The sequence below is a fragment of the Camellia sinensis genome, chromosome 3, assembly GCF_055761805.1.
Source record: "Camellia sinensis isolate YWXY chromosome 3, ASM5576180v1, whole genome shotgun sequence".
Classification (NCBI taxonomy): Eukaryota; Viridiplantae; Streptophyta; class Magnoliopsida; order Ericales; family Theaceae; genus Camellia; species Camellia sinensis.
This window is the reverse complement of record NC_138963.1, coordinates 17,388,116-17,414,013: the sequence shown is the minus strand read 5'-3', so window position 1 is coordinate 17,414,013 and position 25,898 is coordinate 17,388,116. Positions and strand designations below refer to the sequence as shown.

The following is a 25,898-nucleotide window of genomic DNA, read 5'->3' as shown; positions in this document are numbered from 1 at the left end:
CCCAGAAACTGGGCATGGAGATTAGCGCGGTTAACATCTTGCAAACTTGGGACCGATGGAGAGTCTACCCCGGGCGGACCATGTAATCCCAGTCACGCTTGCGCGGACGAAATTAAGGGGCAATTGAGAGGGAGATTTATGAGCTGGAATGGGCCATGGTAAAGGCCGGGCAAAATGAAGGGCCGAACATGTTTGGGCCGTGATAGCTTGGGCTAGTCCAGATAAGGTTTTGCTCGGTTGAGGCCCAGGACCATGTTGGGACCGAGCTACTTGGGCTTGTCTAGGTAGAAAACCGAGCTACTTGAGTTGCTCGGCCGAGATGATTGCCTGCCACGCTGGATTCCACGGTTCATGCGTTTAGCGCGGCAGGAAGGCCTTCGGTTTGCTGGCTCGGCCTATCTTGAACTCGGCTTTGCCGAAATGCAACCAAGCTCGGTCGTTCTGGAGCTCGGCGAGTGGAGCACTCGGGTACGTTGCGCAACGCGGTCGTGAAAGGCCAAGGTGGTTTCGCCGGTCTGCCGAGCTCCGCTAATATAGCTTGACGGTTTGGTTATGTGGTGATTGCAGGGTTTGTGCTGACAGATGGGAGGGCATCACCATGTGTCAAGAGACTAATGGGAGCAGATTTGGGCACAGAAAGTATATAAGCGTGTCTGCGCCCCCCATGCTATGATGGAACATAATTTGGTGAGATAAATCTATACATTCAAGTCTCTCTCTCTCTCTCTCTCTCTCTCTCTCTCTCTCTCTCTCTCTCTCTCTATCCTTGAGTGTGTGCTAACTTGACCGTCGGAGGGGTTTTTCGGCCACACACTGTCAGGTAGCTCACCGCCGTTTTATTCGCAGGTCGATCGGACAGACAAGGAGCTTGGTAGAAAGGAGTACGGGCTCTGCGGAATATTTGCTCCCTGTACATTTATAGAGGTCTGATGAAATTAATTTTTTGCATGAATAATTTTTGTTATGAGATTTACGAAGTAGATGATTTAGATCATTAATGTAGATTCAGGCTGAGATCGACAACAAGGGCTTGGACGAATATGGAGAAATGAGGTATACAACAAATCATAATTTAATGTTTTGAGTAGTCTTATTTCTCTCGCACACCAAAAAAATATAATAATAATAAAATAAAATAAAATCAAGGGCACAAGGTTAGAATTATCTATAAGTATCTATACATTGCCCATGCATACACTGTGCACGCGATTGAGTTTGAGGTCCAATATTCATTCATGTTGGTTTGCTTCCATTACCAACCAAATGACATCTGATGATCTACTAGAATATGAAGACTCATTCTCGTAGGCTCACTTTGAATATTCCATGATAAAAACAATTTTGGAGACGAAGTATTTTAGTTATAAAGTCAAACGTTATTATAAATTGTTATATTACTCTTTTTATTTTTTTATATTGATTTTATAAAATGTCAAAAAGTTATTAAAGTAATCTGTTCCTAAACAAGGCCTTGGGAAGTAGGTTGGTTTTTTAATTTTTTGACTATTTTAGTCAGGGGTTAAAAAGCTTGTTTGGGTAAGTTTTTTAGTTTTTATTTTTTATTTTTGTGAGGGAAAAAGTGAAATGATTATGATTGAGATATGATATTTTATATTATTGATTTTTTAATCTATATTTAAGTGGTTAATTTAATCAAAAAGTCAAAAAACTTTACATGCCAAACAACGGCTTTATTTTTATTTTTTTATAATTAATAAGAAGAGAATGGGAGAGAGAGAAATTGTACGTACACAAGTATCTTAGAAATTGTTCATTCGCCAATGATATTTCAAAAATACCAAATGACTTCATGCAGAATGTAAATTATAAGTATCAATTAAAGTTAAATCCTTAATCGTTGGATTAGTTGGTCTCACAAAAATAAAAAATAAAAATGCCCATTTACAAAAGAACGTGTGCTCTTGACTCTCTCTAAAGTTGTAGTAATCATTTTGTTCTCCAAAATAGTATCAAAAGGATATATATATATATATATATATATCAAGTTAGAATATTCCTAAATCAAAACTAAAGAAATTTATAAAATCAATTTTTTACAATCCATCTTTAATGTTGATTTACAAGTCAAAACTGTTGAACAAATTTATGCTTTGACAAAAATTAGAAAAACTTGTCAATTATTATTCAAAGAGTCAATCAAAAAACATTTCAAAGCTGGTCATAATTTTATCCATTTAGGATTAATCTAAGTGGGAATCAATCCATTAACCCAACAAGGTACAAATACTTCTGTTACATGATACTCGTTTTATTAATTATCATGCTATTGTTATGGGAATGATGGAATCTGGCTTGCATAAAAGTTCAATACATTTTAATTGTTTTCCAGATTTTGCTTTAAGTTTACGAGATCCCCATATATTAAAAGCTTTAACATTAAATATTCAATTATCTGGTGAATATACTCATATGTTAGAAAGTAGTCATAACATTGCTTTAATCTATCGAATTTATTACAAATGTATTAAAACTAATTTGAACATTCAAACTTTAACTAAAAGTCCCAAAGATAAAACCCTATTAATCCAAGGTAGCATTACTGAAACTAAAATTTCTGTTCTAAAAATGATTTGCTGGAAAGATATTAATCTTCCTGATGATTGGATTACAGTAAATGAAAATTACTTCCAAAATCAACAATCTTCTACCAGTCATGATATTCAAAATATTCAACAATTTAATGATGGTTCTGTTCATATTACATTTAATAGACCTTATAGTCAATCCTCTGGTCATAGTACCTCTAGTTTACCTACTGAAATTGATGAAGTTAAAATCTTCAATACCTCTTTGTTTACTAGAAGAGATAGAAAACTACACCTTTATGAGCCTTCTTCACAAACCCATCATACACATAGTAAATTAAAAGGAATTGATAATTCCTCTACTTCTCAAATTAGTATACCAGTTTACTCTACATACACATCTTCAAGAAGAAGATGCTATTTCTCAAGATTCACCTACTCAAACTGATTTTGAAGTTGTTCCTTCTGTCAACCCACAATTGTTAACTTTAAGTAAACCTTTTACTCTAGACCTTAATAAACTTTATGATGAATTCAAATCTACGACAAATAAGTCAAAAAGGAACATATAGGAATACTTATGATACAAAACAACAATTTAAAATTACCAAGAAATGGTATAAATTTATGACAGAAATCAATATTGAAATTAATTTCTTTGATTATTTAGAAAATTATTATTAAAAAATAAACGTTATTACAAAAACTAAATGGAAAACTTCCCCTACCACGCCTGTTTCATGTAGTCACCCTCCTTTAGAGACCATTTTGATTGAACATAAAGGCACCATTGTTCATGCTTCTCCTTTTAAACTCCCTGGTGAAGAATCTGAAATTAAAAAAGTCATTGAACAAAATAATTATACCAATCAATGTTTAAAAACTATTGGTAAACAATTAGATAAACTCGAAACTACTTTTGAGGATTACTTCACTAGTTATACTTCTACAAGTAAACTTTTAGATAAACCTCTTATTAATCTTCCTAGTACTAGAAAGCGATTAAGCTTAGCTACTCAAGATAATACTACAGTTGAAGTCATTGAAAAATTATTTAATAAAATGTCTACATCTACTACAAGTAAAGGAATTACTGTTCTAACACAACAACCTCCTCTAGAATTTCAGTCATTCTAATACGTCTAGCGATAATGAAAGCACTAAATTAGCACAATAATTTCAACCTTTTCATCTTAATAGAATCACACATCCTAAAGTTAATCTTACCATTCTTACCAAAAATCGGTACACTAAACCTATACTTCCCGATCTCTAATTTGAAGAAACTAACATTAGCAATCAATTTTCCGTTTCTGTTAAAAAATTATATGAATGTAATATAGATGGTCCTAGTGAACATCAAATTCTTTAGAAACTCAGTCATTTATCCATGGTTGCAAACAGTTACCTTACTAATTATCTTGATTATACTCAACCTGAAATTGTTATTTTAATTACTACTGGATTTACTAGTATGCTCAAATCTTGGTAAGATAAATATCTCACTTATGATCAACGAGAATCTATTCAACGTGTTGTTCAAATGGATAATAATGGTTTTCCTATCTTTGACGAAGAAATAGGTTCTAGTATACCTGATGGTATTAATACTTTAATATATACCATAGTCAAACATTTGATAGGTACACCAACTAATATTCATTCTCGTATCTATGATCAACTCAGTAACTTAACTTGCCCCACTCTAAGTGATTTTAGATGGTATAAAGATGTTTTTACCCCTAGAGTAATAGTTCGAGATGATTGTACTAAGTCATTTTGGAAAGAAAAATTTATTAATGGATTACTAAGTCTTTTTACCCATAAAATTCGTGATGTTGTTAGTCAACCCACTAGTATTATAGAATATGATCACTTAACCTATGGTGATATAATTAGCACAATTCAAAAGGAATGACTAAAAATGTGCATCGATCTGAAACTTAGTCAAAAAGCTGCTAAAGACAAACGTAAAACTAAATATGAATTAGGTAACTTCTGTGAACAATATTGGTTACTACCTGTAGCACTTTCTCGAAGTAAAAATAATAAAAAGAAATCTTCTTATAAATACTCCACTAAATATAAAAAGAAATATTACCCTTCTAAATCAACTGATAAATATTATATTAAACCCAAAAAGAAAAAGTATCATAAAAAATCTAATCAATCTCAAAAGTTAAAACCTAAATCAGATGTTACTTGTTATAATTGTGAAAAAAATGATCATTATTCCAATAAATGCAAAGTAAAAGAAAAACTTAAAGCTAAACTTAACCAATTACAGATTACTGATGAAAATTAACAACAAATACTTGACGTATTTAAATTAGTCACTACTCCAAATCAAACTCCTGTTCAATCTAGTCATTTATCTGGCGATGATATTCCCTCCAATGATACTTCTTCCTATTATTCCCCTACTGATAGTATTGACAATGAAATTGAATTAGGATGTAATGATACTTGTTGTAAGACAGTCAATGTTAGTAAATCTCAACAAGAAGAAACTGCTCTCATTGAATTAATTGGTAGATTAGAAAATCTTGAATTAAAAATACAATATACTAATAAGTTGAAATCTTTATTGACCAATAAAGATAAGAAACCTAAACATGATAAACCAATCATTAGTTTAACTAAACTTTAGACCGATTTAAAAAAGAAAAACATAAAGAAGTCACCTTACAAGATCTACAAAATGAAATTCATCATATTAAACTAACTATTCAAGAATTAAAAGTTAAAGATATGACCTTAGAAAAAGACATTGCTCTATTAAAAAAAAAACAAAAGTCTTAATGATTTCCAATAATCCAATAAATCATCCTTAGAATCAGAATTTAAATCTAGCTCTGAACTCGATCCAAACAAATTCATCTTTAATAATAGAGCTATTCCACATAATAGTGATCACGATAGTAATCACCTTAATCTAATTAATCAAATTAATATTCAGAAATGGCATTCGAAAGTCAAATTAGTTATTAATGATTTTGAAATAGAAGTCATCACATTAATTGACGCTGGCGCTGATTTAAATTGTATTCAAGAAGGATTAATTCCTACCAAATATTATCATAAGTCTACTGAACAATTAAGTTCTGCTAATGGAAGTCAAATGCATATCAAATATAAATTACCAAAGGTACATATTTGTCAAAATAATGTTTGTTTCAAAACATCTTTTGTGTTAGTTCGAAACTTAACTGATAAAGTGATTTTAGGTACACCATTGATCTTTTTATTATATCCTTTCACTACTACTCCTAAAGGAATAACTACACAAGCTTTTGGTCACACTGTCACTTTTAAATTTCTATCTCCATCAGAGATCAAAGAATTAAATCAATTGAAAAAATGTTCAATTTCTCAATCTATTAATCGATTAACCAAAGAATTCAAATTTCTCAAAGAAGAAGTAAATTACAAACGAATTGAATCTTAATTAACTAATCATATTCTAATATCCAAAATTGATGGATTTAAAAACCAATTAGCAAATACCGTTTGTTCTACTTTACCTAGTGCTTTTTGGCATAGGAAAAAACATGTCGTAACACTCCCTTGTATTAAAAATTTTAATGAAAAACAAATTCCTTTCAAGTCTCGACCTATCCAAATGAATAATGAATTAATGGAAATGTGCAAAAAAGAGATTAACGAATTATTAAAAAATAATATTATTAGTAAAAATAAATCGCCTTGGTCTTACCCTGCTTTTTATATTAATAAAAATGCTAAACTTGGGCGAGGTGTTCCCCGATTAGTCATTAATTATAAACCATTAAATAAAGTTTTAGAATGGATCAGATATCTAATCCCTAATAAAAATGATTTAATTAAAAGGCTTAGTCAAATCGTCATCTTTAGTAAATTCGATCTAAAAAGTGGATTTTGGCAAATACAGATTCATCTTAATGATCGTTATAAAACTGCCTTTACTACCTCTTTTGGTCATTACGAATGGAATGTCATGCTTTTTGGATTAAAAAATGCTCCTAGTGAATTTCAAAATATTATGAATGAAATTTTTAACCCCTTTAGTCATTTTTCCATAGTCTACATAGATGATATCCCCATTTTCTCCAAGTCACTTGATGAACATGGAAACATCTTAATTCATTTCTCCAAATTATCAAATATAATGGTCTAGTCATTTTTGCTCCTGAGATTAAGCTTTTCCAAACTAAAGTTCGATTCTTAGGATATGATATCCACCAAAATACTATTCTTCCTATTAGTTGGTCTATTGAATTTGTTTCTAAGTTCCCTGACAAAATCTTAGACAAAACCCAGTTACAACGGTTTTTAGGTTCTTTAAATTACATTGCTGAATTTTATAAGGATCTTCGGAAAACTTGTCAACCCCTCTTTGATCGGTTGAAAGATAATCCTCCACCTTGGCCTTCTACACATACTGCTATTATGTAATAAGTCAAAAAATATGTCTAGACTGTACCCTGTCTTGGTATTCCTACTGAAAATTCTTTCAAAATTATTCAAACTGATGGCTCTAATGTTGGTTATGGTGGTATCTTCCTTTAGAAAATAACTCATCAGTCATCTGAACAAATTGTTCGTTTCCATTCCGGTGTTTGGAACAAAGCACAAAAAAAATATAATATTATTAAAAAAGAAATTTTATTTATTGTTTTACGTATTAGTAAATTTAAAGACGATATTTTAAATCAAAAATTTTTACTACGTGTTGATTGTAAAAGTGCTAAATATGTTATAGAAAAAGATGTTCAAAATATTGCTAGTAAGCATATTTTTGCCCGCTGGCAATCTATTTTAAGTATTTTTGATTTTGATATTGCTTATGTACTTGGTAGTCAAAATTCTATTCCTAATTTCCTTGCCCGAGAATTTTTACAGGGGAGATAGGGATGACAACTTCTTTTATTTCCTACAATAAATTATAAGTCACCTATTATAGAGATCTTGTTTACCAAACTGCTTACCGTATTACTTACCTTAAGACAGCTCACAAAATTACTTGCCATGCACAATTCATACAATTTCATCAAATTACCAATCGTCGCAATTTACTTGCTCATTATACTAATTGCCTTCATTACCATTTGAACAAATTAGATATCTTCAGTGGATGCTAAATTTTGTTTATTCTCTTGTCAAAAATCCTAGAAACCTCCCAACAAGGCCATTGTTCCAGCCAGTCAACCTGTTGCTCTTCCTTCTGTTGATTTAGTCAACTGTTACCAAGTTCTTGGTAATATTCCTAAACCTAGTTATACTTCTGCACTTGTTACAAACCTATTTGCTTCCTCTTCCCAGTCACATACTCCTTATCCACCTAATCCAGTCAGAACAACCAGAACTAATTATGTGAAAACCTAGTCTATTAATTTATTCTTCAAGGAACCTATTCACAAGAATATTCATAATGTTCTTGGCCTAGTTAAATCATATTTCCCTCTTAGATGGCATTTTTGTTCCTCTCCATCCAGAGAAATCAATTACTTTCTACAAAGACATTTTTTTTCCATTATCAATCAATCGTTATTAAACCTATTTATGATCGAACCTATACTAGTAAAATCATTTACCATTCACTATATATTCATAATATTGTTTCTCTTGATGAATGGTGTCTCCATTTTCAACTTCGTGATTTACCCCGGTCATACCATCCAATGTAGTTATTATGATTATATGGATGCTTGGTTCAAAATTCTCTTATATCAAAATGAGTCATATACTCACTCCTGGTTATTGCCCAGTTAAATGAATGGATGTTTTGTTCAAGAATATTGCACGATTGTAAAGAAGGAACACAATGTAATCACAAGTAACATAAGTTATGAAAAAATTTCATTAATTGAGATTGCAAGTACAGAAATTGGGGCAAGCAGCCTAGTTACAAAAGTTCAAAACCAAAACAAGAGTGAATTTGAAACTAGACTAAGGGGGAGAGGTCGGCGAAGTCATCTCTAGCTCCCTCTGCGGCAGTTTCGAGATCGACCACGACAATCCTTTCCTCGTCGCTGGCCTTCTTTTGGTCGGTCTCCTTTCGATCGCCTCCTTCCCCGGCTTCTTCCTCAGCCTCTTCTTGTAAAGAGTTGAAGACGTCCTTCGCGTAAGGTACCATATAAACCGGCAGGAAGGCGGGGGGATGAGAAGTAAACACCTCGGTTTCAGATCCTTGGCCGAGTTTCTCACAAGCTGCCTTCCAACCAGACTTGAAGAAGATGTCCTTGGTGGCTTCAACCTATTTAGTGTAGCTGTCATCGGCTTCCTTGAAGCCGAGATTGTTGGCCTCGTCCATAGCTTTCTACCTCGCAGAAGCATTGGTCGGGATAGGGCCTCCCTGGGATTTAAACCTTGGTTGCCAAGTAGAAACCGGTTCGACTTCAGTCGCTGCGTGCTTAGTGTTGAGCTCGACTGCTAGCTCAACGAATGGATCAGTCGAGTGGGCCCTCTTGCCAGCTCGATGTTGTTTAACGTGTCGTGTAGCCATAGAAGCCAAGGCGATCATGGTCCCCAAGCTCTGGCCAGCAGTTGCTATAGGAGGAGGGTTGATCGGTAGCTCAGCGGAAGTGTCGGTGATTAGGTTCTTAATCCGGCTCCTTTTTTCCATCTCTTGTTCTTCGATCAATCGGATTAGGGGCACGTCTGACAGAGTTGGGTTAGGTGGAGGAGAATGAGCCCAGAGAAAATCGGTAGCCTTGCTCTTGCAGGGAGCTAAGTAGCGGTAGCTTGGTACGTATCCGAGGAGATCGTAGTAATCCTAGTGCCGATACCTTAGCACAGCCCTGATCGCCTCTTTGTTCGAATAGAGGTAATTGGCTTGTAACTCTTCGATAACTACCAGAGAAAGGCAATTAGATCGGCACAATTAATGACAAAAATAAGTAATCAGAAAGCTCGGCGTATAAGAAGAATCGAAGTCCTTATTGATGTACTAATTGGGCACATAAGCCGTATTCTAATTATCGGTCACCCAGAAAAAAATCATCGCCATGCATGTCTGTGTCTGGCGTCCCGGTCACTAATTACTCTCTGTTCGGTCTTATTTTTAAGTAATAACTATAGCCGTCCTTCATCTAACCGAGCGTGTATTGAAGTAGGATCTCGGCCAATCCTAACTGTAACCCCAACCAATTGTTCAGCTCGGCCACTCCGTTTATGATCTTATAGGTGTTGGTAGATACTTGTGTAGGAGCCAATCCGGTACGTCTCAAGAATTTGCACATTAGGGGCTGCACTGAGAAGCACAACCCTCCATCGACTATGTTTAACGCGGTGAAGGGACAGGACTCTAATCTGCCCCATGGATTTATGTCCTCTTCCCCGAGCTCCAAGTGTATGTCGGTGGGGACACCATATTCCTCTCAGAATACGGCCAGTGCGCCCGACGTGTTTACAAGGAAGGGATAGCGCCCCATAGGAGGCTGGTCTGTTTAGCCCAGCAGTATTAAGTTGGCAAAGTTGTGCACAGTGGTTGCTCGGTCTTTGAGAGCCCTGGTGTTGGTGTGCCTAGTCCCCTAGGACTCTGCAGTTAAAAACCAAGTGTAAGTGGTAGCGCGGTCACGCAAATGAGCTTGATTTTAGCTCGATCAGATTGAGCGCGATTGTATCTCAGTCCCTATAGTTTAATGAAATTAAGCTTGAACGCTCAAGCAGGCCAGATATTAACCCGGTCACACAACCTAGTACGTTTGGCAGCCTAGTTTGTTGCTAAACACTACGTTTGCCCAATTAATTGGCGTTTTTAGATCCAGATAACACTTTTGCCCGGTCTGACCCAAATTTGCCCCTGTTCATCTCAAAAGGCGATGAACAGTGGCCAAAAATGAGAAATACGAGGATTTCCCAATATAGATGATCAAACAAAGTGCTAGTTGGTTTGATTCTATCCTAGTTTCTTTATGTTTTGTGGTATTACCATGTCATTTCGAAGAAAAGTGGCGTAAAAAGCTTAAGAACATGAAGAACATTAAGGAATGCGAAGCAGGTACGAAGAACTTACGGAGGGAAGCTTTAATCGGCGTCTCAGTCGTCTGGCAAGTCTCTAGTGATCACAACAATGCCAAATCCACCAAGAAGATGCTTCGATTAAGACAAGAAATGCAAAAAACTGCATGTCGTCGCTCTGAGTCGTCAATGATGAAGAAGATAAACAGTGAAAGGTTATGGAGAAGTGAGAAGGTTATATGTATACAATGGGAATAGGCGGCAAAATTTGAATCTGAAGAGACATTGTGGGACAGTTGGGTTGGCCGTACTGGACCATCGGGTGGTCCTGTTTATTCCAATAATTTGACATTGCATCAAACAAAACATTATCTACAAAACTAAAATCTCTGTAAACCTTGTTACAATTATATAAAAAATAAAAACCCATATCTATTTCATAGATTTGTAACACATACCAAACCTAAAGAATAAAATTTGAACTCAATTTTGAACCCCACAGAAATTCTTATTTCAGTCAAAGAATTTTCACAAGCAAAATTTGAAAATTAACAAAAGTTCACAAGAATAAATAAACAAATATGAAAATGAAAATAACACTTCACACCAAATAATATAAATTTTACATCAAACAAAACATTATCTAGAAAATTAAAATCTCAGTAAACCCTAAACCCATATATATATATATATATATTTCATAGATAGACGAAAATGTAAATTCATACCTCAACCATCTCTACATTTTCAGCTAGTTCGAACAACCCAGCAAGAGTAGTACTGTCGGCATTGAAAGGTAAGTTTCCAACAAAGAGTTTGAGAGCATGAGAGAAACTAGGTTCCTCTACATCGCTCAATAGGTCCTCTTCTTACTCGTACTCGGATGAAACCACGATGTTTTGTACGAACTTGGAAGGTGAGGAGGCTTCGAAGGGTCTAAAGGGAGATACTTCGAAATGAGGAACTTCGAAAGGTCTGCTGCCCACCGTTGTCTGTCGCCGCTCGCCGGAGAGAGAAAGAGAGAAAGAGAGAGAGATGTAAGAAGAGATTAGGGATTTTTGGTTTTTGAGATTGGGGGTTTTGGTTCAAGAGAATGGGGATTTTGGGGTTGGGGGGGGGGAATGGAATAGAGGGGGGTGAGCGGGAATGGAATTTTTTTTTTTATTTCTGTCACAAATGAATATTTAAATAATAAAACGGCTCCTTTTTTTTATTTGGTAGAAATAGTAATAATATTTTAATGAAAAATATTTTTCATTAAAATAAAATTAATTTTTTGTGGTCAATGAAAAATATTTTTTTGTGACCCATTCTTTTTTTTACTAAAAATCAAGAACTAATTTTTTGTGGTAGAGGATAGGGAGTGGCAGTAGTGGTGAAGGTGGTGGTGGTAATGATGGCGAAAGAGATTAGTGGTGAAGTTGTGGCAGTGGTAGAGGAGATAGAGTAGAGGTGGTGAAGGAGAGGTAATGGTAGTAGTAGTAGCAGTAGTAGTAGTAGTAGTAATGGTAGTGGAGTGGTAGCGATGGTGGTAGTAATGATAGTCGTAGAGGTGGAGTGGCAACAGTGGTAGTAGTGATAGTAGTGGAATGACAATTGCAGTAGTGGTGAAGGTGGTAAAGGAAATGGGTGGAGAGAGAGAGATGAGTGAGAGACAGATAGAGAAGAGAAACAAAGAGATAGAGAGAGAAAGAGACAAAGTGGTCGCTAAAAGTGCATTTTCTTGTAGTGGAGAGCTTAGTAAATAGAAAAGAGGGGAGGGAGAGAGTGAGCAAGGTGAATACAATTGGGGAGAAAGACATACAGATAAACAGACACAGAGAGAGAAAGAGAGAGAGAAGAGTGAGAGACAGACAAATAGACACAGAGAGAGAAAGAGAGAGAGAGAAGAGTGATGATTGAGAGATAGAGAGACAGAAAAAGATAGAGAAACAAGAGATGAGCGAGAGATAGACAAAGAGATGATCGAGAGAAAGAGATAGAAAAAGAGAGAGACAGAGAGAGAAGAAATATGAGTTAGAGAGACAGAGAGAGATAGAGAGAAAAGGAATGAGCGAGAAAGATAGAGAAAGAAGAAAGATGAGAGAGACAAAGACAGACAGACAGAGAAGAGTGATGAGTGAGAGAGAGAGAGAGACAAAGAGAGAAAGAGATAGAGAGTGAGAGAGAGAAAAAGAAGAGAGATGAACGAAAGAGAGAGATAGAGAGAAGAGAGATGAGCGAGAGAGACAGAAAGAGAAGAGAGATGAGCGAGAGAGATAGAGAGAAGAGAGATGAGCGAAAGAGATAGAGAGAGAAAATAGATGAGAGAAAAGATAGATAAGTGAGAGAGACAGATAGACACACAGACAGACAGAGAGAGAAAAGTGATGAGTGAGAGATAAAAAGAGAAGAGAGACAGAGAGAGAAAGATGAAAAAATTGGTGAAAAGAGATAGACAGAGAAAGAGAAAAAGAGCGAAAATAGATAAACGAGATAGAGACAGAGAGAGATGAGCGAGAAAGCGAGAGAGATAAAGAGAAGAGAGAGAGAGAGAGAGAATAGAGACAGAGAGAGAAGAGAGATGTGCGAGAGACATAGAGAGAGAGAGAGATAGATAGACAGACAGAGAAGAGTGATGAGTGAGAGAAAGAAAGAGAAGAGAGATAGAGAGAGACAGGCAGACAGAGAAGATGGATGAGTAAGAGGGAGAAAGAGAAGAGAGACAAAGACAGAGACACAGAGAGAAAGAGATAGACAGACAGACAGAGAAGAGTGATGAGTGAGAGAGAGAAAGAGAAAAGAGATAGAGATAGAGATAGAGAGACATGAAGATGAAAAAATAGGTAAAAAGAGAAATGTTACATCAAAAGAGTAAGACGACGTCGTTTTTTTTTTTTGTGACAGAAAATATCTGTTGTATTTATTTAAACAATTTTGTGACAATATATATATATATATATATGAAGGCTTCTTAAAGCCACAATATATATATATTTTTGCAACGGTACCTATTACAGTTGTAAAATTTTTTTTTTTTTTTTTTTTTTGCGACTATAACTGGTGCCGTCGTAAAAACTCTATTTTTTTGCGACAGCAATCTCTGCCGTCGCAAATACTCTATTTTTTTTTTGCGATAGCAATTTTTACCATCACAAATACTTTCATTTTTCACGACAGCATTTTCTGCCGTCGCAAATACTCTATTTTTTGCAACAGCAAGTTGTGCCGTCGTAAAAAGTCATATTTTTCGAAACGACAAGTTGTACCGTCTCAAAAAATTCACATTTTTTGCGACGACAATTTGTGTCATCGCAAAAAGTTTCATCTTTTATACCCACTTTTCTTATAGTGTAAAAATAAAAAAGATATTGGTTAATCTTTAGCGTCACGTGACCATGTTACACATAAGTTATAATTTATTATACCATTTCATATTCTTTAATCACTTAATATAAATTTATAAATTCTATTATTTTTACCAATTATAGCTTACATCATCACGCGGTGGTGTCCTAACCCAACCAATAAACTCTTCCCAAAAAAAATGGTGTTGTTTTTGTAATGGGCCGAGAAGGTCCACTGAGATCCAGAATGCAGTCAACATCACGCTGCAAATACCCAAAGAAATGCTAAAATAATTGACGGCCCAAAAACACGTTTGCTGGTTGACCTCGAAAACTGTGAAAAATTGTTGTAAAAAAATCATAAATCTTATAATTTTTAAAATTTATGAATTAAATTTATCTTAAATATAATACACGTCATAAATTTAAATCGCTTGTTTAAAATTTGATAACTTTTGTATATTTTTGCGTGGATAAAAATCTATGGACAAATTGCCACTTCTGAAGTTGAGATATATTGAATGATGAAGATGAATAGTAAGATGTTCACACTCAGAAATGATAACAAACAATGATATGGGTATGTGCATTGATCGTTTAGTTGGGATTAACACTAAACTAATAATTGAACCAATCCTTAATTAGAATTGAATCAAATCAACTCATATAACTATACAATAATGATTCAGACTCTCACAAAACATCACTTCCACAATCTCTACTTACTTGTGATTAGTCCAAGTAAGAAAGAAAAATAAAAAAAAAAAACAATACAAACATATCATCGGTCCACATCACTATAGGAGTGGTGAAGGTCTCCCCAAAAAGGTCCCAAACATTATTTTAGTTTCACTATATTAAAAACAAATGAATAATTTATTTGAAGTGTTTAAAAAAATATATAAGTAATACTTTGGGGAAATTATTTTTTTTAAAAAATCTTGAGATTTACAATAATTTTTAATGCTTATTTTTGTCAAGTAAAATCGACGAGAAAAAAGATTTTTTATTGTATACATACATTAAATTTAATGGATAAAATACTTTTTATTATATACATACATTGAATTTAATGGCTAAAATATTATTTTTCTGTTGACTAATAGTTTACGTTGAAAAAAAAAAAGATTAATGTTTAAATTATTATTTTTTTATTATTTATTTTGATAATTCAGTGTATTCAGGCCACCTTGCTTACACCTTAACTAATTCTTGGGGGACCAATCTCACCGTTCACTAACAGGGGACTCATTTAAAGCTAGAGTAAAGCTCCGTATGGATTGACCTAACACAAGAATTGATAGCACCTAAAATACTCTTTTTCTGTTGACTAATAGTTTACGTTGAAAAAAAATTAAAAGATTAATGTTTAAATTATTAATTTTTTATTATTTATTTTGATAACTCAGTGTGTTCAGGCCAGCTTGCTTATACCTTAACTAATTCCTAGGGGACCAATCTCACTGTCCACTAGCAGGGGACTCATTTAAAGGCCAGCTTGCTTATACCTTAACTAATTCCTAGGGGACCAATCTCACTGTCCACTAGCAGACCTTAACTAATTCCTAGGGGACCAATCTCACCAATCTCACTGTCCACTAGCAGACCTTAACTAATTCCTAGGGGACCAATCTCACTGTCCACTAGCAGGGGACTCATTTAAAGGCCAGCTTGCTTATACCTTAACTAATTCCTAGGGGACCAATCTCACCGTCCACTAGTAGGGGACTCATTTAAAGCTAGAGTAAAGCTCCGTATGGATTGACCCAACATAAGAATTGATAGCACGTAAGATGTTTTGAACCTAGCAGGGGACTCATTTCAAGCTAAAGTAAGGCTCCGTATGGATTGGTCCAACACAAGAATTGATAGCACATAAGAGGTTTTGAACCTAAGACCTAGAGATGGGCAACTTTTAAGTCTCAAGCCTATACCACTAGGCCAACCCTAGTGGGTTTTAATGTTTAATAAATAAAAAATTTAGAATTTATATTGTTACAAATGTCAAACTCTAAAATATATATATATTTTTTAATAATTTACCCATTCATAATTTCACCAATAGTAACTTTAGAGTGGATAAGGCCTCGTTTGGGAATAGATTTTTTTAGTAATTTTTTAATTTTTTGACTAAAATATGATGTAAAAAAATTAATATGTTTGGGATGACTTTTTTATTTTTTATGAAAAGATGTGCAAAATGTAAACAGAAAAAGAAATCTTTGACTTTTTAATACAAGTTATTAGCTTTTTGATTTTTTTGGTGATTTTTTAACTAAAAAAATCACTTGTCAAATGAGGCCTAAATTCATATTATTTGTAACTATATCACAAAGTGATATAAAACACTACCAACATATTCATAATTTTCATCATAAAAAATTATAAATAGATATAACTTTCTCAATAATTATTTCAAAAAACAATTCATAAATATCTATGGTGTTATATAACATTTTTTAATGTAAATAAATTTTGAGTAAGGCTAGAAATACTAATTAATATACCAATTAATATATTAATTAAGATCTCGTTTGGGAACAGATTTTTTTAGTAACTTTTTGGTTAAAATATAATGTAAAAAAAAATAGTATATTTAGGATGACTTTTACGAAAAGATGTGCAAAAGTAGAGAGAAAAAAAAATCTTTGACTTTTTGATACATGTTATTGACTTTTTGATTTTTTAGTAACTTTTTTTATTTTTAGGCTAAAAAGTAATGTTGCCAAACGAGATGACAACAAAATATTTTAGTTAAAAAGTCATTACAAGTTATCATATCACTCTCTTTATTTTTTTTACATATTTTTTTATAAAAAAATAAAAAAATACTAAAATAATTAGGTAGCGTTTGATAACGTTTACCTTTTTTGTTTATGTTTACAAAAATTTTATAAATTGATTTTTGTTTATTTTTAAAAAAACGTAAACTACAAACGCATTTGATTTGAACAAAATGTTTGAAAATTTTTAAAAACATCAACTAAAACTTATGTTTTTTCAAACTTAAAATATTTATATTTATTTTTTATTATTTATGACAATGAGATCATACACATTATAATTGAAAAAAAAAATTTAATTAAAAAAATAATTTGAAAAAAATTAATTGAAAAAAATTAATTAAAAAAAATTGTTAGTCAAATTTTTAAATTTTTATGTAAAAACTAACTTAAAGTCATTGAGTTTACATTTTTTTCTCAAATTTATAAACTGAAACAACTATTTATAAACTAAAAAAATTATCAAACAAGTATTTATGAAATTTTTTTGAACTTTTATAAATGTAAACTGAAAATTGAAAACGAAATGATTATCAAACAGACCCTTAATTGTTAAAGACAGAATTAGGCTGTGTTTGGAACGATCTCCTATCTATAATTCTACCCGCACATTCTAATATGATATTTGGATAGGATGTTCAAACTATATTTCCACAACATTTAGAAAACTTTGCATAAAACTTTGTGTGAGGCGCGATGTTTAATTTTTATTTTTTTTTTTTAAATTTGGCCTAACCGGCCGTCCCACTGGTCGTCCAGCCGGTTGAACGGAACAAGGTAATTTTTTTTTTTTTACAATTGACACATGTTAATTTTTATATATTCAAAAAAAATATTTTCTGAATTTTTAAAAAAAAAAATTGTGAGCTTTAATAAAATTTTGAGTTATGTGTTTGGTTATGAGTTGTAAGTTTTTGTATCAAATATTACATGTCGCATCAAAAATTCTCCACTTAATTCAAAACTGTTTGACCAAACAAATTTTCTACACTTAAATTATAATTTTAAAACTCACAAACTCAAAATATAACTCATATTCTCAAATCATATTTAAAAAATATTTAAAAAATTATATCAAACGCAACCTTAGGTGCCGTTTAGTAACACTTCCGTTTTCAGTTTTCTATTTATATTTACAAAAATTTTAAAAACTCAAATAAAAATTTATTTGGTAAAATTTTTGATTTATAAATCAGCGGTCTCAGTTTATAAATTTGGTCAAAAAATGAAAACACAAAAAATGTGTTTCCATTTTGAGTTTTGAGTTTTTTTTTTTTTTTTTACCACCCAGCACTAGTCACCACCCGCTACCATTTTCCACCACCGCCTTCTGCCACCACCACCCACCCCCCACCACCACCACCCACCACCCGCCACCACTACCCACCATTCACCCACTCGCCACAGCCACAGCCACCGCCACCGCCACCGCCACCGCCACCGCCACCGCCACCGCCACTACCCGCCACCCGCCATTACCATCTACCGCCCGCCACCACCACCACCACCACCACCCGCCACCTACTTGCCACCACCACTCACCACCCACCTGCCACCACCATCCATTGTCTGCCACCACTAACCACCCACCACCACCAGCCACCTGCCACCCACCACCCACCACCACCACCACCACTATCACCCACCACCTACCCGCCACCCACCTGCCACCACCACCACCACCACTCACTCGCTAGCACCTACCACATGCCACCATCACCCACTCACCCACCACCACCTACCCGCCACCACCCGCCATCCACTACCCACTTGTCACCACTACCCGCTACCACTACCATCACCACCACCACCCACTCGCTATCACCTACCACCCGCCACCGTCACCCATCCACCCACTACCCACCACCCACCTGCCACCACCCACCGCCACCCGCCATTCGCTATCCACCACCCGCCACCACCACCACCCACTCGCTACCATCCATTACTCGCCACTGTCACCCACCGCCACCTACCCGCCACCACCACCACCACCCACCCACCCACCACCACCCGTCATCCGTCACCCACTTGCCGCCGCCACCACCACTACCCACTCGCCACCACCCACCACCGTCACCCACCTACCCGCCACCACCAGCTACCCACCACCCACCATCACCACTTTCCACCATCGTCTTCCGCCGCCATTTGCCACCACTTGTCATTTCTCACTCTTTTTTATATTTCTAAATTTTTTTAAATATTTTATCAATTACCAAACGCGTTTGTAGTTTATATTTTTCTAAAAATAAATAAAAATTAAACAAAAATTAATTTATAAAATTTTTATAAATATAAATTAAAAACGTAAACGTTACCAAACATACCTTTAGTGTTTCTATCATTATGGATAAATTTTCAAGTGAAAATTATGATAAGTGAAGAGTGAAAAAATGTTTATAAAAAAATTTATAATATTTTATAAATATTTTTTCCTCATCCAATTTTCAATTCGTCTTCAATGGTGGGGGACAGCATTTATGTCTTTAATGACAGTGAAGTGACTTGCAAAACTAAAAAAACTATAGTAATTATGTTTTGGGGCCCAAGATTTGCCTAACATTTATAATTACCAAGTAATAAGTGTGTATGGATCACCGACTACACTTCATTGATTGAAAAAGGGTTTGATTAGCACGCTTATAACATTAAGTATTGTTTTATGAAATTGATTAAAAGTTAATTTTTTTTATATTTAAAAAAAAAATAGAGAGGTGATATAATTTTTAAAAAATTTAAAAATTAACTTTTAACCAACTTATTAAAATGGCCCTAATTTGTAAATTTATTTGTAAAATTGAATTGTTGAAAAATATACAATTATTTAATATTTAGTCGAAAAAAACTATGTCTCAAGCTTAAAGTGTCAAAATTTATTCAAAATGAATATATGTGATAGAAATTAAATTGATGAAATATAAGATGTATGAATAAAATAAATTTAAATTATTAATGTTTCTTTTTAAATAAATTTTGTATAAATAATTCGAAATTCTAAATTCATGGTCTTGCTGTATTTTGTTTACTAATACCCTTAGCCTTAAAAAGGTTTCGCTAAGGAAGTGCTAGTCACTGTTTTAAAAAGTAGTTAATGTTGATATATATTACTTCATTTTCTTATTTGTAAACTCATGTATATGACTGATCCTCTCAATTGTAAAAATTATATAAATACATCATCATTTTTATATGTAGTTTGGAGGGTCTGTTAAGGTAAAAAAAAGTCAAAATATATGTAAAGTCAAGTAATATTCACAAAAAATTGAGGGAGTTGTGTGTAAATAATCTTAAAATATATATTACAATTTTATTTTTTTTGGGCCAAGTTTGACAACTTAAAAATAATCTATCTTTTTATCTTTTTATCTTTTTTTCATCACATTACCTCTCTAGTTTTCTGTATATCTTTTCGTAAAAAGATAAAAAAATACATTTATTTAAATCATCTCAAACAATTAAAAGTCAACTTTTAATTTTTTGACTTTTTCAATTTTTAAAATTTTTTACATATTTTTAAAATAATAATAATAATAATAATAATAATAATAGTAAATTAACTAACTACCTAAAATAAGCCATACGGTCAACTTTAACAAGACCTTTTAACCTAATCTTTGGAAAAGCATGAATCACCCATTACAAACAAGTCACATGCATGTGGGAAGACGAATGTAAAGACTCCTAGCTCTTTAGTCATCTTTAATTGGGTTTTGTGGGGGTTAACATCCATACGTTGACTTCATTGACCCCCAAAAAGAAAGATTCACATGTTTTCGACCCTTCCACTTAAAAATGTAAATAAAAGAATTTGATGACAAACAAAAATGATAAAGAAATGTTTCATACATGTTTGATAGAAACAAATTATGTGTAACTAATTTTTTCATACAAAGCTGTTCATGTATTAACAATAATATATACACTGAAATTTTAAATTACCAAAATCACCAATGTAAAAGAAAAATATTCACATATATTTATGAATGCAAATATTTTATTTCATATCAATGAATTTAAAATTTAAATTTTCGGTGGTAATACCATTTTTTCTAGAAAATAAATGTCATTCAAATTGTATATTTAAGCCAAGTTTGGCATGATTGAAAAAAGATAAAAAGTCAAAAAGTCACTATTCTATTTAAGTCACATCATCTTATTTACGTCACATCACTTCTCTAACACATCACTTCAAACCCAACCCATATTTCATAAAAAGTCAAAAAGTACACCTAAGGCCTCGTTTGGGAACAGGCTAATTTAGTAACTTTTTGGCTATTTGGCTAAAAAGGTAGGTAAAAAAAACTTGTATGTTTGGGATGACTTTTTGACTAATTACGAAAAAATGTGCAAAAAGTAGAGAGAAAAGAGAATCTTTGACTTTTTGGTATGGGTTGTTGGCTTTTTGGCTAATTTTAGTAACTTTTTGGCTAATTAGCTAAAATAGCCTCTTGCCAAACGAGGCCTTAGTCTTCTCAAACTAGGCGTTAATACTTTTCGTTGTAATATGAAAGACGGTTTGATGCACCAAATGAAAAAAAAGAAAAAGAAAAAAAAAAGAGCTCTTTCTTGAATGACATATAGGTTTTCTCCTTAACAACTACTACTCACCCAAAAAATAAAAAATAAAAAATCCTAGGTTGGATCACAAACTCAAAACAAACCTGTCTTGGCACTTGCATTACCCTTGCAAAATATTGTCTCCTAATTTAACTCTTTAAAATATCAAAAAAAAAAATCTTAATTCAACTCTCTTAAGAAGAGTTAAATTCATAATCTCCTCTTTAAAATTAAATTCTTAAGAGAGTATTTACCTCATAATTTAACTCTGTTTTAAAGAGAATTAACCTCATAATCTCTTCCTTAAAACGTAACTTTTAGAAGAATTATGATAACTAATGAAACTAAAGTTAGATGGTCTTTTAAAAAGCTTCTTGTTAATACGTATCTTTAATGCATTAGTATATGTTATGAAAGCCTGAAATACATTATTTATATGAGTAATACTAGGGATTATGAAAAAAATATTTTAAAATGCATCATAAAGATTTTTCATCCTTTGATTAGTGTGTGGTGTTTTATTATATGTGTAATCCAAAAGTAAAGAATCTTTCATGATCATTTTCATGACACTTTTTTCATGACCCCTAACATTACTCTATTTATAATTTTAATACACGCATTTTGATGATGATGTACAATTTATTTAAACATGTACAAAATCCTTTTTCAAATGAGAGAAAATTTAAGAGAAAACAATTAATGAAAAATAATTAACAAAAGGGTTTTACTTGCACTCAGCCCCTTAACTACTAATGAATGTCAATTTATCTAATGAGTATCAATTTACTTTTCATCGATCTGTATATATTCACCTTGCAACTATGAAAATCTCACCCTTTTGGAAATAATCTGAAGGAGGACTGCAAATAGTCATTGATACATTTTTATAATTGAGAACCCTAAAATATATAAATTTATAAATAAAGGATAAAATAATATTTATTAATAGTTGTGAGGTGTTAATGTAAATTAACTCTCAACAGAATTCAAAACTATACACATGCAACAAAATTTCCCAATTCCACTAATTGTATAAGTAAATAAAATATCAAGAAATCTCTATAAAATCCTAACCAAAAAATTCACAAAAAACAACTCACATCAATTCTATACAACAAAGAAGGCTACCCATCATCACCACTCCAAAAAACAAGAAAAACAAATACTGTAAATGAAATGAAAACTATATAAAAAAAAATTAAAAGAATGCAAAATACAGAAAGAGAGAGAGAGAGAGAGAGAGAGAGAAGTGATAATGATCAAACACCACCGTAGCCACCGTCACAAGCGCAACCGCCGCCGCCGCCGCTGCCGGAGTCACCTTGAGGGCGGGGTTTGGTGCTGAGGCAACAACACATGAGACCAACCAAAAGCATGAAGCCCCAAGCAGAGGCCAAGGCTTGTGCCCAACTCAAGTAATACCCCATCTTCTCAAGTGGTAATAATAATACCTTTTTTCTTCACTTAATTTCCACACTCCTCTCTTCTTCATCTTCTTCTCAACACTCTATTGATCAGCTTCTTGCTTCTCATCACACTCATACCCCAAAACATGGTACAATTCAAACTCCAAAACCAAAGAGAGACACAGAGAAAAGGGCATCAGTCTCAGCTGTTTATAGAGACAGAGAGAGAGAGAGAGAGAGAGAGAGATAGATAGAATGGAATCTAAAAAAAGCTATAATTGACTGCTTTTATGAAGAGGGTGTGTTTTGGGGAGAGAAATAGTGGTTCACATGGGCTGAGCTTGAAAGAGGCCAAAATAACATGGGCCAGCCTGTATACTTAGCAGCAATTACCGAGCGCACAGTGGGTGAACTCTCTGGCCTCAAATGGTATGTATGGGAGTGTTTCATGCAAATTAAATAAGTTATTTGTGGTTTATTTTAATTTAAAAGTTTGTGTGTTTGATATAGTTCTTATTTACAGTTATTATGTAAAAATAATTTAATTAAATAAATTAAAAAAAATTGATTACTTGAAAGTTGAAAAGGAATTTTTTTGACTTGTGTTTTTTCCATCATCTACTTTTAACTTATAATAAGTTATATCAAATAAGCCCTAAGTAATTTGTATTCTATATAAATAATAAAAGGAAAATTCTATACATAAAGATATTTCTTTTCTGATTTTTTTATTTTATTTTATCGGTAGATATAAAAGATATAAATCTATGTGTTTATTGATGTGAGTTTTATTATTTTTGTGTTTAGCAATAAGAAAAATATGATATTTGTGTATAATATTACTCTGAATAAAATGGGGTATTTTTTTTAAGGTCCCTGATATTATGATTTTATAATATAAAGGACATCAAATATTTTTATGATGTCTAAGGTCCCTCAACATCAATCCAGAGAAAATTGGTCCAGAGAAAATTCAAGTCAGAGAAAATTGGTCCAGAGAAATTTCTCTGGACTTCCCTAAACTTCCCAGAGAAATTTCAGTTCAAACAAGAAAATTTATCTTCACCAATTCAGAGAAATTTCAGTTCAAAGCAGAGAGAGAAGATTATTTCATTGAGTGAATAAGCAACAAATAACAACCTATATATATATGATCCTGCTGGAGGTTTCTCCAGAGAAATTTCATTGACTGTTTTGTTACTTTTCAAGCTAAAATGATCATGTTTCTCCAACTGTTGTTACTCACCACTCTATAATCTATAGCAGCTAAACAACGATTGATTTAACAGAAGATTTTTTTTAATTTCCAAGTTATAAGCATCAACAACTCTCACTTTCATTAAACACCATCCATCTACAAGATACAAGTCCCTACAAGAACAGTCCAGAAATAACAGGCTATTTTTTTAAAGCTTTTTTCCCTACAAGAATAGTCCAGAAATAACAGGCTATTTTTTTAAAGCTCCATCAAAAAGTTCCACCTGAAGAAGCAAAAGTAAATCCATGGTATAATATTGGTTCAATATAATTCTTAGATTTCATCTCCTTGCTGATAATACAAAGAGCAGCAAAGATTGCCGATGCCTATTACATACCAAAAGCATCTAAAAAAAACATGTTCACACCAGTATCTAAAAAAAACATCGCCCACCACTTGTCACTTTGCTTTTAATTATAATAACCAACAATCAACCAAAAAACTTTAAAATTCATAATCAAAATTGAAAATTGAAATCAAACTTACATCAACAGCGCCTCGAAAGAAACCGGTCAAAATGAATCCAGAGAAAATTCAAATTTCTCTGGGTTGAATCCAGAGAAAATTCAAATTTCTCTGGGTTGAATCCAGAGAAATTTGAGAAATTCTTGGGGCCTCACTATCCTCCTGAGCAAGGGTGAGCCATTCCAGTATAGACTTCTAATCTTCCTCCTGAGCAAGGAGTACCTATTTCGATAATATGGAAATCAATTATACTCAATTACAGAGCATCACCTTCATTATACTCAATTTTCTCTGGTTTAAAATTGTTAACAAACACACAGAAATTTTTCTCTGTACAAGTTTGTAGAAATCAAGGCTGCGAATGTCATCGTGCGAGGAAGACGGATCATAGTGTATGCTTCTGCTACTGTCCGGTCGCTCCATCCATTGGGATCCGTTCTGCAAAACGTCATGATTAACCATTCCAAACACATCGTGATTTACCATTCCAAACGGAGGTGCAACGGTACCGGACCAAAGGGAGGAGTCGGAGGAGAAGGTGTTGAGGAAGAGGTCGTAGAGGAGGGTGGAGAAGCAGAGCTTATTGCCTTAGATCTAGAAGACAGTGGGTGAGAGGAGAAGAGAGAGAGGGAGAGGGTAGAGTAGAGAGAAAGAGTCAAATTTCTTTGAGATATGTTTAGGGACCTTAGACATCAAAAAATAATTTTGTGGATCTCTTCCATTACGAAAAGTGGGAGAGGGACCCTAGACCAATTTTCCCGAATAAAATTGTGGTAGGTCATCAATTTGAAGACATTAAACAAAGGGCAATGGAATCTTTGGGTTGCAATACATTGTGCAAAAAGGGAAGTTTTGTATTCGAGCTAATTAATTTAATTCTCATTCCCTACAAGCAAGTTGTTTATTATGCAAGCACAAGTATTACATTTCATAATTTTTAAAAGTTGTAGTTTAAAGTAAAACATACATTTCTTTGGCATTTTTTTTTTTTTTTTTTTTGGGGACACATTGAATGTCGAAACTTAGCAAAGGTTGGTAGGACAAAACTTGAACTATTAATTTGCTAGTAATATGTAATATTTTAGGCAACTCAACTATATTAGTTCTGATTGGTTTACTCAGGGCACCAAAAATTGATTGAGCTGCTATAGTTTTACTAGTATTTAGTTTGTTAAAAATTTATTCAAAGTCGTTTTGTTATGTAATTAAGTTAAATTTAAACACATTATATACATAAATTTAATTTAAATACATTTAAAACTCATTAAATTTTAAATTAAATTTACACAATCTATAATTATAATTAAAAAATTACAATCTTATACTTGTATTTCAATTACCATAAACAAATTAATAATGATTTGAAATATGGAGATGATATGCCCAAGGCTCGCTGCCTAAAGTAGCCATATGATTTTATTCCTACTGGCACGTATTGGGAATCAAGATCGTCTCTCATCTCTCTCCTTAATTCCCTCTTTACTAGGTTATTGGGCTCACTTTTGAATCCAATTTTGATGATTCGAACCGTTCACATTTTAAGATTTATTGAACATATCATACCTGTAAAAAATCAAATTGATCGGATATTAGAAAGCATGTATTCTGAA

The 25,898-nt window shown here is 33.3% G+C and overlaps 1 long non-coding RNA gene across 1 annotated transcript; it reads left to right on the top strand.

The window, feature by feature from the left end:
- Nucleotides 1-548: 548 nt before the first annotated feature.
- On the top strand, nt 549-25,241 carry LOC114273536 (uncharacterized). Its single transcript, XR_014363487.1, has 4 exons — nt 549-687; nt 847-924; nt 1,004-1,053; nt 25,066-25,241. It is a non-coding gene; the product is annotated as an uncharacterized LOC114273536 (long non-coding RNA).
- The last annotated feature ends 657 nt before the right edge of the window (nt 25,242-25,898 follow it).